The sequence below is a fragment of the Microcaecilia unicolor genome, chromosome 1 (genome assembly GCF_901765095.1).
Source record: "Microcaecilia unicolor chromosome 1, aMicUni1.1, whole genome shotgun sequence".
NCBI lineage: Eukaryota > Metazoa > Chordata > Amphibia > Gymnophiona > Siphonopidae > Microcaecilia > Microcaecilia unicolor.
In genome coordinates this window covers 286584997-286598907 of record NC_044031.1, presented here as the reverse complement: position 1 = coordinate 286598907, position 13911 = coordinate 286584997, and the positions used below count along the sequence as shown (strand labels likewise).

The following is a 13911-nucleotide window of genomic DNA, read 5'->3' as shown; positions in this document are numbered from 1 at the left end:
GTGAAGTTACATTGGGTAATGGATCTCTCCATCACATCTTAATCAACTGTACATATAATTTGCCTTCAGTGTAGCCACCCATCATCTATTTATCCCAATTATTTTAGCCTATCCATCTTGTCCTGTCTATATATCAAGTTTCAAGTTAATAAAATTTTACCATCCCATCTGGGTGGCCTACAATCTAAAAACAAGGGGGGGGGCAGGTTATCTTACTGGACAACACACAATAGGAAAAGTGAATAGAACTACAATCAATGATAGGACAGGTGGGGGGAGGAGGGGAGAGAACAGAAAGCTAGCATATCAATGCTTCAGGACTCCATAACTGGTTCCATCTGTCTACCAGCCACACTCAGATAACTATTAAGACATTCCATTATATTATATGAACAGTGTTAGCATTATATTTATGTCATTTGAATGTTGTAATGTATGACTATTAAGATTTTTTTATCTATTTAAAATATTTATTAACTGCACTATCCACAGTTCTAGGCAGTATACATAGCAACATACATAATAAGATATCATTAAAACAAACATAAAATATACAATAAAAATAGCTATATGGTAAGCTGTATTGTAGAAAATCTTTAGCATCATATTTATGTTAGTTGAATGTTCTAATGCATGCTTATTAGGTGTGTCATTAGTATTATGCAAACATATTATATCTCTGGTATTTGAATTCTAGTGCTGTTAAATGTGATTACTTTTGATACTGTTTCACAGTAGTTCTATTATTAGGTTTCAATGTACTATTTTCAAGTTTACCTCATTAAGGGCCCTGTTTACTAAGAAGCATTATAGGCACATTAACATTTTTAAAGCGCGTTAACCATGTAAGCACATATGTGCCTACAATATCCCTATAGGCGCCTACATGGTTAGCGTGCATGCTAAGTGTAGGTGCGCTAAAAACACTAATGCACCTTAGTGAACAGGGTCCTTATTGTATTTATGTTTATTCTTGGTTAGTTTACGATTGTTATGCTATTAACAAAATTATAAGTTTTATGTTAAACTGTAGCTAGTGTACACCACCTTGAGTGAATCTCTTCATAAAGGTGGTTAATAAATCCCAATAAGTAAATAAAATACTAACGCCATAGAATACAAAAGAACAGTTTGCAAAAAATGGGTCACTTGCTCAGAAATGAAAAAAAAAAAATAAGACCGCAATATGCCTAATTGCAATAAGTCAGATTAAATAAGTGCGCCTTCAACAATTTTCTAAAGTGTAAAACAGAATCAACACTTCAAAGCTCAAAGGGCAAAGTATTTCATAGACGTGCACCTTCAACACAGACCATAGAGGTCCGATAGACGGTACCCGGTCAAAATAGCCCCGACAAAAAAAGCTTCAAACAAAAAAAAGCTCCCAATATAATAGCCCCTGACATAACAGCCACTGTCAAAATGGCCTGCCCACAATATAGCCCTTGACAATTCAGTCCCCTGACAAAAAGGCCCGATCAGGCTGCCCAGAATATGGCACTGCATTTTTTCTAGGGGGCTATTTTGTCTAGGGACTATTTTGTCAAGGGTTATTTTGTGTGTGTGTGGGGGGGGGGGGAGCATTTTGTCAAGGGCTATTTTGTTAAAGGCTGATTTGTCAAGGGCTATTTTGTTACCAGGCTGTTTTGTCAGGGCTATTATGTCGGGGTGCCCCGATAGACATCAAGCCTAATTTGTTTAAACGAAGATACTTCTAACAGTAATTTGTCAATAAATCTCAAACGTCTTGGTCGATACATTTTCAAAGCAGTCGCAATTGCGGAGATCTTTCACTATTCAAAGCTTTATAAATCACAGTGAGAACTTTAAACTGCACACAAAACCAACAAAACTCCCTTACAACTGGTGTAATATGACAAGAATGAGCTAAACCAATTAATAACCTTGCAGCTGCATTCTGAGCTACCGGCTGTAAAGCCTATAAAATATTATTTGGAAGTCATAAAATCAGGGCATTACAGTAGTCAAATACAGGTAGGACTAATCAGTGGTGTGCTGGTAAATTTTTAACAACAGGCTCTCCCCCCGGTCCACCTCGGCGCCCCCCCCCCCCCCCCCCCCCGTCCACCACTGCGCCCCCACCCACCTCTGCGCCCCCCCAAAAAAATTGCAGAGCTGGCTAAACCCGGGGGGGGGGGCGGCAGCCAACACATTACTCTCTCCAGGAAAAAAAAATTAAATGATCCCAGGTTCCAATCTAATTCATGTTTAATATGGGATAAAATGCCATAAATAAGTAAATAAACATAAACTTTTAACGTTCAGCACCTGATTCTCAAAGTGGACATATTCCAAACACTATAATGAAAATAAAATTATTTTTTTTCTACCTTTGTTGTCTGGTGACTTTGTTTCTCTGATCATGCTGGTCCAGTATCTGATTCTGCTGCTCTCTATCTGTTCCCTTGACTCCATTTCCAGGGCTTCCTTTCCATTTATTTCTTTTCTTTCCTCCTTTCTTCTTCATTTCTGGTCCTCCGCATACTTGACTGTACAGTGGATCCAGCTTCTGCCTATTTTCTCCATCCATGTGCAGTTTCTCTCCTCACTTCCTTTTCCCTCATCTAATCTCCTTCCTCTATCTTCCCTCCATGTCCAGCATTTCTTCTCTCTCCCTTCCCTCCCCTCCATCCATGTCCAGAATTTCTCTTGCTCTCCCCTGCATCCATGTCCTTAAACTCTCCTCTCTCTCCCCTGCCCCTCTCTATCCACCCAAACTCATCAATTCTCTTCTCTCCCCTGCCCCCTCTGCCCATCCATGCCCAGCAATTCTCTCCCCTGCCCCCCTCTGCCCATCCATGCCCAGCAATTCTCTCCCCTGCCTCCCTCTGCCCATCCATGCCCAGCAGTTTCTCCCCTGCCCCCCTCTACCCATCCATGCCCAGCAATTCTCTCCCCTGCCCAGCAATTCTCTCCCCTGCCCCCTCTGCCCATCCATGCCCAGCAATTCTCTCCCCTGCCCATCCATGCCCAGCAACTCTCCCCTGCCTCCCTCTGCCCATCCATGCCCAGCAGTTCTCTCCCCTGCCCCCCTCTGCCCATCCATGCCCAGCAATTCTCTCCTCTGCCCATCCATGCCCAGCAATTCTCTCCCCTGCTTCCCTCTGCCCATCCATGCCCAGCAGTTCTCTCCCCTGCCCCCCTCTGCCCACCTATGCCCAGCAATTCTCTCCCCTGCTTCCCTCTGCCCATCCATGCCCAGCAATTCTCTCCCCTGCCTCCCTCTGCCCATCCATGCCCAGCAGTTCTCTCCCCTGCCCCCCTCTGCCCATCCATGCCCAGCAACTCTCTCCCCTGCTTCCCTCTGCCCATCCATGCCCAGCAATTCTCTCCTCTGCCCATCCATGTCCAGCAATTCTCTCCCCTGCTTCCCTCTGCCCATCCATGCCCAGCAATTCTCTCCCCTGCCTCCCTCTGCCCATCCATGCCCAGCAGTTCTCTCCCCTGCCCCCCTCTGCCCATCCATGCCCAGCAATTCTCTCCCCTGCTTCCCTCTGCCCATCCATGCCCAGCCATTCTCTCCTCTGCCCATCCATGCCCAGCAATTCTCTCCCCTGCCCCCCTCTGCCCATCCATGTCCAGCAGTTCTCCTCCCTCCCCTGCCTCCCGCTCCCATCCAGGTCTAGCGATGTCCTTCGCCCCCCCCATCCTCCCCTGCCGCTCCCATCCATCAGTTTCAATTACCTGCCTCGAAGCGCTGCATTATTTAAGGCCTGCCTGCTGCCCATCTCCAGCTGCCTTCCCTGCTTGCTTCTGAGGAGTTCGGTTCGCGCCCTTAGTCCCACCATGGGAAAAGGAAATGACATCAGAATGACGTCAGAAGGCGGGACTAAGGGCGCGAACCGAACTCCTGAGAAGCAAGCAGGGAAGGCAGCTGGAGACGGGCAGCAGGGCTTTAAATAAGGTGGCGCTTTGAGGCAGGTAATTGAAACTGACGGATGGGAGCGGCAGGGGAGGATGGGGGGGCGAAGGACATCACTAGACATGGATGGGAGCGGGAGAGGAGGTAAGCATTGCGCCCTCCTGCCATGCTTACCTTGTGCAATGGAGCCGGCTCGCCCCGTACAACAACCGGCTCGTAAGAGCTGTCAAAATTTAACAAGCGGCTCTTGCGAGCCGGTGCGAGCCGGCTCCAGCACACCACTGGGACTAATCCTTGCAAAACCATGCGATAATTATCAGTAGATAACAAGTCTTTCAACTGTCTAAGAAGTTTCAATATAAAGAAAACTTTCTGAACAATACTAGATACATAAAGTTTAAATGACAATGATGAATCAACAATCACTCCTAGGTAACAACTTTTTCTAACAATTGACACTTCCACATCATCAATTAGTATAGTAGAAGGAAACTCTGTAGGTACAGGTTTACCTAACAAAATCAGAATTTGTGTCTTACTAAGATTCAGTTGAAGGTGGTTTAAGTGTCTGTTACGCATGAACTTTATTCCACCACAACATCACTTTGTATTTGTTCATACCGGAATTGGCGAACGCCACTACGGTACTATGTAAGCCACACTGAGCCTGCAAATAGGTGGGAAAATGTGAGATACAAATGTAACAAATAAATAAAATAAATAAATAAACTTCTAGTCACCTGCAAGCAAAGTTTCAAAAAATGTACAGATTCTTTTACTGAATTCTTCAAGGAAAAATAAAATTAAATATTATCAGCATATATTTTGGATTGAACTTCCAGTGATGTCAAGATGCGACAGAGTGGGGCGAGATAAATATTAAAAAGTAGTGCAGAAAGCGCTGAACCTTGAGATACACCAGCACAGATTGTAAACCAACCTGAGTATTCGCTCCCACTCTGCACACCAAATAGACCTATCAATTTGGAACATAAACAAATCCGCAAGACCCTACCTAACCCTCCACTTCCCATCATTCAAAGACATCAAATACAAATCGACTCTTACAACCAGCTTTTCCTATATCAGCACCAAAACCTGGAACACACTCCCCAAAGACCTAAAACTGAAAGAAAACTACCTAAACTTTCAAAAGCACCTAAAGGCCCACCTATTTAAAAAACACATCCCCGTCGGCCCAACCTAACTTTCCAGGGAACCAACTGGACCTAATTACAAACCCAAGCTGGAACCCTACTTTGACTTGCTATGTTTATGTGAATCTCATCCTACCCCTACCACGAAGCATGTTACCCGTAAGGAATCCACCAAGGTCTTAACCTAACTCTATACTTCAGTGAGAGATCCCCACAGACTCTCGCTGTCTCCATCGAATTGCTAACCCCATGTGCTACATTGTAACCACCCACTGTTCCATGTAAGCCACATTGAACCTACCATTTGATGGGAAAATGTGGGCTAGAAATGCAATAAATTAATAAATTAATAAAATAAATAAAACATCGATTTGACAAAAAAATATCTAAACCAGCTCAAAACTGTACCATGAATACCAAAACCTTCCAACCTGTTAAATCAAAATATTATGCTTCACAGTGTCAAATACAGCAGTAATATCCAACATCACCATCAAATATTCTTCCCCTCAATCAAAACCAGCTTTTACTGAGTCACACATGGCAATCATCAAGGTTTCAGTTGAATGTTTTGGTCTGAACCCGAATAGCATAGGATCTAAACATTATTAGATTCCAAAAAAATCTCGCAATTGAATCAAAATAGCTTTCTCTAAAATCTTTGCAAGAAACATTAAAGATGAAATTGGGTGATAATTACTATCTAAATTAGAATCAAACAATTCAGTTTTTTTTAAATATGATGAATTGAAGTCCTCTTCAAGATGTCTGGAATCAAGTCTTCACTCAGGGAACTGTTAACAGTTGCAGCCAGGGCTTAATCCAGAATGGAGTGAAACGGCGTTCCAGCACTTCTTTGGGCTCAGGAAGTGATGTCACCACCCATGATTTCCTTTCCCCCACCCCACGGTCAGTCTCTCCCTTTTGCTTTCTCTCTAATGCCCAATGGTATCCCTCCCTCTCCCCACCCCACCCCACCCCTATATCTTTTCAAAGCTGTCTTCTGTCTTAGAAGTTGCCAGCAGCAGGCAGTAATTCACAACACGCTGCTTGTGCTAACATTGGAGCCTTCTGTCTGACGCAACTTCCTGTTTCCACATGGGCAGAAAGGACATACAGAAGGCTCTGATGTCGGTATGAACAGCACATTGTGAATCGCTGCTCACTGCTGGCAACCTCTAAAACAAGAAGGCAGCTTTGAAAAGGTATAGGGGTGGGGAGAGAGAGGAAAGGAGGGAGGGAAGGATACCATCGCACATTAGAGAAGGAGCAAAAGGGAAAGAAGCCTGACTGTGGAAGGGGGAGAGAAGACATACAGGACTAATGGCGGGTAGGGGGAGAAGAAAAGCTGGACCAATGGTGTGTGTGGGGTGTTATGGAGACAAGGAGAAAAACTGGACCAATGGTTAGGGGGCTGGCTGAAGGGAAGATTTTATTGAAGTATGCAAAAAATAGACAAAAAAATATTTCTCAATAAATAATTTAATGACAACATAAGCTATATAAATATTAGGACTGTACCAGATATCTGTATTTGATTCAATACCGAATAGTGCCCCGAATTCATTATTTGTATACACGCGAATCAGGGGCGTAGCCAGCCTTCCGTGGGGGAGGGGTCCAGAGCCCGGGGGGAGGGGGCACATTTTAGCCCTCCCCCCGGCGCCGCCCCCCCACCGCCGACATTGCCGCCCCCCCTCCCGCCGCGAACCCGCCGCCACTGCAGCCTACCTTTACTTTTGCTGGCGGGGGATCCCACTCCCCGCCAGCCGACGTCTTCTTCTCAGTCAGCAAACAAATTGAAGAGCAGGAAGGACTGAGAAGACGTCGGCTGGCGGGGAGTGGGATCCCCCGCCAGCAAAAGTAAAGGTAGGCGGCGGCGGGGGCGGGTTCACCGGGAGGGGGGTCCTGGGGTGAATCTGCGGGGGCCTCGGCCCCCTCAGGCCCCACGTAGCTACGCCACTGACTCGAATAGCGATTTAAATTCGAATAAGAATAATCCGGGGCTCTACTGTGCTAAATCCTACGAAATAAACACTTGATCTCTGATTTCACGTTGCTATTTGTTATGTTAAAGCTCAAAGCCCATTATTCATATTCAGCCAAATAATATTTCTCATTATTTGTATTCGATCAAATAGTATAATATGCTATTCGGTACAGCTCGAATAAATATGGTAATTTAATATACTATGCATATTCCAGATAATCAAGAGGTTTAGAGAATAAGATTTCTGATTAAGATTAAAAGTATGTGACCTGGCCAGGCCATTTTCCTTAAATTGGTGTTATTATATAAATATCTCCTCATTTATAAAGCTTTCCTCCCTCCTTCTTTTTTCTTTTTTGTGGTCTAAGAAAGCGATTGACTGTGGATAAAACATATTCTTGCCTTTATTTCTTTTTCATTTTATGTATTGTATTAGACTACAGTCATCTCTGTATTACTGTTTACAAGTGACCCTTGTAAAATAAAAGATTATAAATAAATAAATGAAATATACTATGCAGATTAATAACCGAGCAGGTTAAAAAAGTACACTGCAATTTGCTAAAGTCTGAGAGATGTTTCAGCCAAACAACTTGCATTAGACATAACAGGAGAATCCAGGCAAAATGACTCCATGGTCATTTGTTTTATTTACATGATAATCTTCAGATGAAGAAATAATGTGTGGGAAGGACATGGGCATGTTGAATGTTTCTTAGTTAATAGGAAGCAAATCCAGGGGAACGTTTCCAACATTAGGAGAAGATAAGCAGAGCGTACAAACGGAGAAGGAAGGAAATGTCTAAGCAGAGCAGACAGAGGTTACAAGAGGAAGGGCTGGGACCAAACAACAGTGAAATATATAGAAGAGACAAGTAAAATGAACAAAGCAAATGAAAACAAAAAAGATCAAACGTAACAAGCAACACAGGGCAAAAAACATAGTAAAGGCAGAGGGAAACCCTTTGGTTCTGAAAATAACAAGAAGAAATAATTAGTGAGATAAAAATAGCAGAATGCAAATAGAGATGTAATTATGCTGATTGATGAAGCATTTAGTCAGATTCTAAAGGAGAAAACAGAGAGTGAATGAAATTGTTATAGCTCAGGAGAATGAATCTCAAGCAGACACTAGTCTGCCAATGCATACAGCTGGATTTTCCAGTGTTTCTCTGTAAACCAAATGCAAATGAAATGCTGTGGGTCATAGAAATGTTTTTTAAAAATGTGAACAGCAATACACAAATCTGTACAAACAAGAGACACATTTAATACTAGAACAAGTAAATATAAGTAGCCAACTCCCTCCCTTGTACAATTCTATTTAATTTCTGAAACTTATAATCACAATGAGCAAACCCATTTATACAGAAAAGCAATAAGATTATGAAAATAACATGCATCTATTTAACTACTAAGCAAAAAGAAACTATATCATGAACTCTATGCCACAATATGGAGGAAGTAGCATAGAAAAGCAGAAAAAGGAAAATAGTTTACCGAAGTAGAAGGAAATGGTTTTACTACAGCCAACCACACTAAAAAAAAAAAAACTAAGCGAACATCTTAGCCATTACCTCCAGAAGGTACAAGAACACTTGCAGCAACTGGTCTATTTGCAGGCTGAAACATATAAGCTGAGATCTTGGCTGAAACTGTTTTCTCTTACTCTCCTTTCTTAGGGGGTCCTTTCACTAAAAGGGAGCCTGTGCCAGTATCACCACATGCTTTTGACAGGCGCTGAGGCCCTCTTTTACCGCAACGGGTAAAAGGCTGTCCATTTTGGGGAAAAAGAAATGAACGTGCGGTAAGTGAACCACTTACTGCACGGCCATTTCGGTGCAGAGATGGTGGTAAGGGCTCCCATGCTAACCCGGCAGTAACCAGGCAGCCAGTTAAGTTCCGTCGCTACAAAAATAGGACAGAGGGAGCAGGGAACCAGCGGAACTGACAGCCACGCCGCTGCTCCCAGCAGGTAAGAATGCACCCGGTGGGGGGCCTTGGGTGATAAACTGGGGGTGTTGTGCTGCACCCGGAGGGGACGGATGCTGCTGCACCCGGTAGGGGGGTGGCGCAGCGGCGATCCACCCCGGGTGGCAGCCGACCAAGGATCACCACTGTTGAGCAACACACATAAATTGTCCACACCTATAATTTAATGTACGATACTCGCTGCACCTTATATAGAATCCAGCCCTAAGGCCCTGTTTACAAAGGTGTGTTAGCCTTCGTTAGCACGTGTCAACTGTGTAGATGACCACAATATTCCTAACACGTCTTTGTAAACAGGGCCCTAAATATATAAGTGTTCTATCCCTGAATTTCTTACAGATTACCCTGGCATTATCTGAATAATCAATCTGATACACACTGGGGTACATATTAATGTCCAATGGAAGTACCGGCAGGCTACCGCAGCAGCCTGGCAGTACTTCCCACCACTACTGCGTCGTCATTTCCAGCACTACAAAATTTATTTATTTTTGTAGTGCCAGACTGTACCCGGCAGTAATCGGGCAGTGCTGCATGCTGCCCGGTAATCGGGTTAGTGCGGGAGCCCTTACCGCCACCACAACAATGGGTGGTAGTAAGGGCTCCCCCCCCCCCCCCGAAATGGCCATGCGGCAAGTGCTTTACTTGCTACCCGGCCATTTCCTGCAGGAAAGCGAGACCTTCCCTTTTAACAGCTGCGGTAAAAGGGGGCCTCGGCACGCCTGTAAAACACGCGCTGATGCCAGCGCCGGCCCCCTTTTCCCACAGCTTGGTAAAAGGGGCCCTAAAGAATTTACATGCGTATTTTTATAAAATAGAGCTTAGCAAGATGTGCATCGAAATCCAAATTGTTGCCAATTAGCACCAGTAATTGATTGTTGGCACCCAATTATTGGAGCAAACAGGTTTGTTAATTAAACTGCACACAATTTTAAGCACCATTTTTAACATTCCCCTGCATGCAGCACTGAATACACATAAATGACAACCACCATGGCTGGCATTTAAATAAAAAAATATCCTGACCATAGGACTTAATTAGGTTTTGTAAAAATTCATGGCTGGAAGAGTTATGCATTCGTCACCCATAACTGAATGCATAATCACTGAATATTAACCCATCTGCTTTTATATGTGCTGTATTTCGGATAATAGTGGTGAGACCTCATTCCTCACCAGCAGAGTTGGAACTGCCACCTCTTTGGCCAGACAGCAACGCATCAGCTTCCTTGCTACTTGGAAACTTCATTCAACAACATTTTGTTGTAACAGAATATTGAGACCTGGATTTGATAGGCAGAACAAGGAGAGTTGTTATAATGGAAATTTGTACTGGCTCGCCTCCTGTGTGGGGGACAAAGTCTGCTACAATCCTGTTTGTAAAAGGGAAAGCCTGAGCCTCAGTCTACACAGCCAACAGATCTGCCCATTACATTTTTCCACTCTCATCTGTCTCATCCTGTGGGACACATGCCAAGCAAAGTTAAGTAGAGATGCCTGCAAAATATCTACTCTTCGCAGGTCAGGACAGAAAATGCAAATGCATTATCCTGGATGTGAAATTAAATATTTTATAATACTTTTGACTCCTGAGAAATGCTCACCCAGATGGCATTGGAGATTTGATCAGTCACAGCAGAAACAAACCATGAAAAAAGGCATAATGTAAATTCATATTAGAGTATCTAATAGGAATGGTAAGATCAGAAGCAACACACTCTTCCAATAAGCACAGTGATCAGCCAGGTGGTGGCACATAGTCTGATCAAAGACTTAGGAGCCCTTTTAAAGTGTGCTAATCACAGAGGCTAGGGATGCGAGGGAGTAGGGCTCAAGTAGGGGACGATTGAATTTTGTTTTTGGTTACAGTGCCAAAACAAGCCCAAAATGCTTTTTCTGCTCAGTTTCGGTTTTGGCTGAAAGGTAATTTTAATTTTTGGCAATGTTTCGGTTTCAGCCAAAAATGTCCATGTGTTTTTTTATCGAAAGTCAAAAATTTGTGCTTTGACCCATTTGTCTCCCTCCCTCCCCTTAAGCAGGAGTTCACTCCTCCCCCTTCTGATGATCCCCCCTGGCTTATTTTACAATCTCTGGTGGTCTAAGAGTGTTGTTGGGGCAAGAGCAATCTCCAGTTACTCCTGTCCATTCCGATTCTGCTCTCAAAATGGCTGCCATAACTGGAGCATCGCTCCTGCTCCGACTACACCACTAGACTAACAGGGATTGTAAAATAGTCTGGTGGGGGGGGGGGGAGGGTGAGAAAGCTACTCTTTATATTCTTTTTTTTTGTACTACAATTGAAATACTTGTCTTTAGATTGTTTAGATTGTCTTTAGATTGTACACCTGTCTTTTAGATTGTAAGCTCCTTGAGCAGAGACTGTCCTTCCATGTTAAATTGTACAGCGCTGCGTAACCCTAGTAGCGCTTTAGAAATGTTAAGTAGTAGTAGTAGTTATAATCTTGCACAATAGTTTATATGCTACTTTGCATTTCTATAGCGCTGCCAGGGTTACGCAGCGCTGTACAAGTTTAAACACGGGGAGGGACAGTCCCTGCTCAAGAGAGCTTACAATCTAACGGTAACAGACTACGTAGTCAGTGTAGGTAACAGGAATGGGGAAGGTGGTTAGGCGCCAAAAGCAAGGGAGAAGAGATGGGCCTTGAGTAAGGACTTGAAGATGGGCAGGGAGGGCGCATGGCGTATGGGCTCAGGAAGTCTGTTCCAGGCATAAGGTGCTGCGAGGCAGAAGGGGCGGAGTCTGGAGTTAGCAGTGGTGGAGAAGGGTACAGATAGGAGTGATTGGTAAACAGAGTGCTCCAAACAAATGCTTTTGATACAAAATTTTAGCAGAAATTTAAATCCTTAAATTTGGGATGATAAACTCCTTCGGAATTAGCCTCTGTGTGGAATTATGACATCAGCTGTCACTCCGAGCTAGACGTAAAGTCAGCCACTGTAAAAGCACTTTTTAGTTTCAGTTTTCATTAGCAGTTGTACATTTGTGTGGAGACTATTTTGCTTGGAGGTAAAATATGGTCTATCATTGTTTAAATTATTATATTCTGGCTCAGATACTGTGGATTTAGCAGACAGATGCAGACTGCAAGCTCTGACAATCCCCAATAGCCCTCACTGGTCCACATTCACACATCCAAACTTGAGTTTTTGATTTGTTTTAGCCGTAACCAGGTGATGAGTTTCAGCTGCAATTTTGGTTTCAGCCAAAAGCTTTCAGACAGTTTCGACCTTTAAGTTCAAGAGTCACAAAAAGGCCAGGTTTTCAAGATATCCTCAATGAATATGCATGAGAGAGATCTGCATGGATACTACCACTACTGTATGTAAATCTATTTCATGCATATTCATTAGGAATATCCTGGAAACCTGACCTGTTTGTATCACTTGGGACCTGAACTTCTAGATCCCTGACACCAGGGGCGTAGCCAGACACCCAAGTTTGGGTGGGCCTGGGCCCAAGATGGGTGGGCAGAAGACCTCCACCCTGTCCCACAAGTGATTTGGTCTCTCCCTCTCTCGCCTGCATGCCATATGGTCTCTCAAACATCCCCCTCCCCCCATACCTTTTAAATAGCAGATTTTCACTGGCAGCAAGCAGCAAATAATACACACTGCTCATGTTGGCTCCACAGCCTTCCCTCTGATGCAACTTCTGTTTCCGCATAGGCGGGAATACATCAGAGGAAAGGCTGGTATGCAGGAAGGACAGGAATTTTCGGCTGGTGGGGCTTGGGAATCCCTGCCAGACACTTCATAGGTGTGCTACTACTGGGTGGGCCTGAGCCCAAAGTAGGTGGGCCTGGGCCCACCCAAGCCCACCCTTGGCTACGCCACTGCCTGACAAAGGGGGAATCTTGACTCCTTTATGCAGTGCTGCTTCAGATAAGTATTCACCTCTGTTTAATAATTTCTTCTACTTCTAAGTTTTCACATGCACATTTTTGATTGAAGCACAATTTATGCTAAAACGTTAATAGCAGATGATTGAGGGGCCCTTTTAATAAGCCGTGTAGGCGCCCATGCGTTCCCAATGCACATCAATTTTAAATCACCGCCCAGCTACCACGTGGCCCTTGCGGTAATTTCATTTTTGAAGCACATCTGCTACGCGCGCCAGAAGATATTTTTATTTTCTGGTGCTCAGGTGGTAATCTGGCAGTAATTGGTATTTTATGCGCATAGACCGTTACCGCCCGGTTACCACGTGGGACCTTACCACTAGGTCAATGGCTGGCAGTAAAGTCTCAGACCCAAAATGGACATGCGGCAATTTTCATTTTACAGCACATCAGGGGCATAGCCAGATAACAGATTTTGGGTGGGCCTAGGCAAGAATTGGGTGGGCACCAAGTGTTCTCCCCCCCCCCCCAAAAAAAAATCTCAGCTGGTGGGAAAACGCTTCTTTCCACCTTGGCAGCAGGAATGCACTGAAAACTGAGCATGCGCAGGTGCCGGGGTTTTGGAGAGTAGCGTTTTCGTTACCATCAGGGGGAAATCTTCAGCTGGTAGAGCTTGGGATTCCCACCAGTGACCACTAAACATGTGCTACTGTTGGGTGGGCCTGAGCCATAAATAGGTGGGCCCTGGCCCACCCAAGCCCACCTGTGGCTATGCCACTGCCGCACATCCATTTTCGGCAAAAATTTTAAAAAGGCATTTTTTTACAGGTGCACTGAAAAATGATTCTGCATGCGCCCAAAACACATGTCTACACTACCACAAGCCATTTTTCAGCACATCTTTGTAAAAGGGCCCCTGAGAAAAGCTTGTAGGTCTGGATACATTTAAGGATCAATTCCTGAGAAAGTCCTCTGACCTTTGTCAACTACAGGGTCTCTGATGCCCTAAAACTCAGGACTCTAATAATT

The 13911-nt window shown here is 44.2% G+C and overlaps 1 protein-coding gene across 1 annotated transcript in view; it reads right to left on the bottom strand.

Annotated features, from left to right (window-relative positions):
* The window catches only part of FBXL7 (F-box and leucine rich repeat protein 7), a 498006-nt gene that overhangs the window by 426175 nt on the left and 57920 nt on the right, over window positions 1–13911 (bottom strand). The gene's annotated exons all lie outside the window — the stretch shown is intronic.